The sequence below is a fragment of the Cynocephalus volans genome, chromosome 13 (assembly GCF_027409185.1).
Source record: "Cynocephalus volans isolate mCynVol1 chromosome 13, mCynVol1.pri, whole genome shotgun sequence".
Lineage (NCBI taxonomy): Eukaryota > Metazoa > Chordata > Mammalia > Dermoptera > Cynocephalidae > Cynocephalus > Cynocephalus volans.
The window spans coordinates 46,729,442-46,732,258 of NC_084472.1; the positions used below are offsets into that span (position 1 = coordinate 46,729,442).

Here is a 2,817-nt window from a genome sequence, read left to right on the forward strand (position 1 = left end):
AATGCTATTCACTTTTGAAGAAGCAGGTAACTGCTGCCATCCTCCTTTTATCTTTTTTCTGGAGGAGGTGGAATTTGTGCAGCATCTGGAGTGAAGTCTCCTGGGGCTTTTCATATTATTACACAGCTGAAGGACCCCCAGAGTCCCTTGGGGCCACTATCAGAGACTAGCCTTAATGCCCCCTGATAAGACCCAGTACAATCGTTTCTTGGGTTCATGGTGGCAATGGTAAAGGGATTGTATTTGAATCCACCTTCTTCTATTTCCTACCATTCTTTTTAAAAAAGCTTATGTAAAGTTTAATCAGCCAAGTTAATGAAAATAGCAAAATTTTTGAGTTAGTGTATAGCAGCAGAAATTTGATTTTTGTTGCAAACACGACAGTATTTGGTGTTTCCATTATTGAATAGCTAAGCTGCAGAAATGACAGTTGTGTTAAATCTTAATCCATACAGGTCATATTCCATAAACTTTTAGCAGATTTCTATGGCATCCTCTAATAAAGTTTCATCACTAGTTTTTCCATGGTTAATTGGAAATTGTTTGCACACATCTAATTCATACAGAAATACATGAATTAATACAATAAAATGAAGATCTACTTTTTCATCTGTATTTGGTATCTCAGTCTGACCTTCATGGGCACTGGTTTTATGAACAACTTGGACAGTGCCATAGTTCTCCAAGTACCTGGCTCATTCTGCAGGGCTCATTCACACTGATTCCTCTGGGAATTTTTTCAAGGTTGACCCATATTCAAAGTGCATCTTGTTTTTATTGTTTGCAGCAGCCTGGATCAGTCCAATTACTCCACAGGCATTTCTGATTGTGTGCTTCATGATATACTGATGATGTAACATCCTGTCCCTGAGATTTTATTTTTTCCTCTTCTATACCAAATACTTCATACTTTTCTGTAACAAGGAAGAGAAGTAACACTGCACAGACTGGTCTTGGTACCATGCTGTGGAGTTCAGGATCCATTCCATATATGTCAGCAAATTGCCAGTAAGCAAGCACACCTGATTGTTGGAGAAACTGGTTGGTGACCTCAGGATTTGATGCCAGTGGCAGACAGTCATGCCAATCCTCCATGGCCGCTCTGCCTGGCCCCTCTGTAGCTCTTTGTCTCCTAAAATTCTGATCATTGTCATATGAGCCTCATTTGTCAAATTGGGATGATATTATCTACTGTGCATGAGTTTTGGAGCAATACATGAAAAGATATATGTGATAACTTCTTATAAGCTGTAATAGTACAACTATTGGTTATTATTAATTTACACTTTATTTTTTTCTTTTCCTCTTTCCAAATGTCTCTTCTTCCTTTCTTACTTTCCTCTTCACTTTTCTGTATCTTTCCTTTTCTCTTCCTATATTTGTAATATATGTTTTCTTCTTTTTTCCCTAGAACTGGTAGCCATACTCATAAGAAATTTTAGTCCCACTGATGCTCCTTAGGTTCTGACCCTTCAACTTCCATGAAGTGCCACTAAACCATCCCATGACCTTAACAATGCTTACTTTCTCCTCGTTTGTTCTAACTTCTCCACCAGGCATTAACTATTCCTGGCCCAGGAAATTTCTCCAACTTACACAGTCTTTTTGTTGTTGGACTTTTAAAAAATAATTTCTGTGTAACACTGTGCACTGATTAACCTTTAGACCTGAAAAAAAAAAAAAAAGGAATATCAAAGCAGTAATACTTTTAGCTGTTTTCCACTGAAGGGTGCATCAATCACAGACATGTCTTTGATTCCTGATTGGTTACTGCACCAACAATTGAGTATAGGTTTGTGAGTTAGAGGGAGATAATGGTTTCTTGGGGTAATAAAGCTGTCAGGAGGAGGGAGACTTTCATTTAACTCAATAAAAAATGTGAAAGCACTGGGTGGCGGCACAAGGACATTGAGGAGATGGCAACATCTGGAGAATCTAGAGACCTAAATAGTCTTGTAATTTATGGCCCTCAGAGATATGTATCAGGCCAGGAGCCTGGGAACCTGGGTTCTATTCTCATCCCCACCACTGACTTTCAGAGTGACCTTGGGCAAGTTTCCTGACCTTTCTTTGCTTCTTTTATATGTTCTATAGGAAATGATAATAATTATACTGGTATTTATCCATTTGTTACCCAAATAGAGGTTTTTTTTCTCTTTTTTTTCTCTTTTGATAGATAAATGAAGCACCCTTTATGAATCTGTTGCATAAATTTAAGTCTTATTTTCATCATATATATATATTTTTATTTACAAAGAGCTTTAATTTTTTTTTATTAGGAATTCATCAGACCTGAGATGCCAAGAAATTTAATGTTAAGGCCCACCAATTTTAAAGAGAAATAAGGTGCAGCTCAGAGGAATTGATACATGCAGAGTTACACTAATTGTCTTCTGTTTAATCACAGACCCCCAGGACAAAAGAGAAACTTTGCACATAACTTTGATAACTTTGAAAATATAACTATCAATATTTAATTATTGGAAACTGGGTCATATTCATTGTAGAATAGCACTGAAGTGTCCACAGTCCAGTTGGGTGTCACACAGCAAAGTGGAGCAGGGACAGAGTTAGGGCACAACTCAGCTTCCCCTTCTCCATGCAAACTTCCCAAAAGTCACAATGACATCACTTACTTGAGTACTTTTGTGTCTTATTACCTGTAGCATTTATTTTCAATTACATTCGATTTTTTGAAATTGCTTTATTTTATTATGTTAACTTTTAAAGGATGGTGATTCCTGTGATTATACATTTATTCATTCCATACATATTAACTGCCCATGAGATGTCAGTCAATATGATAGTTTGGGAGAT

General features: G+C 36.9%; 1 pseudogene; it reads right to left on the reverse strand.

Moving 5' to 3' along the window:
• Nucleotides 1-410: 410 nt before the first annotated feature.
• LOC134362220 (ubiquitin carboxyl-terminal hydrolase isozyme L3-like) lies at nucleotides 411-1,068 on the reverse strand (annotated as a pseudogene).
• Between the last annotated feature and the right edge of the window lie 1,749 nt (nucleotides 1,069-2,817).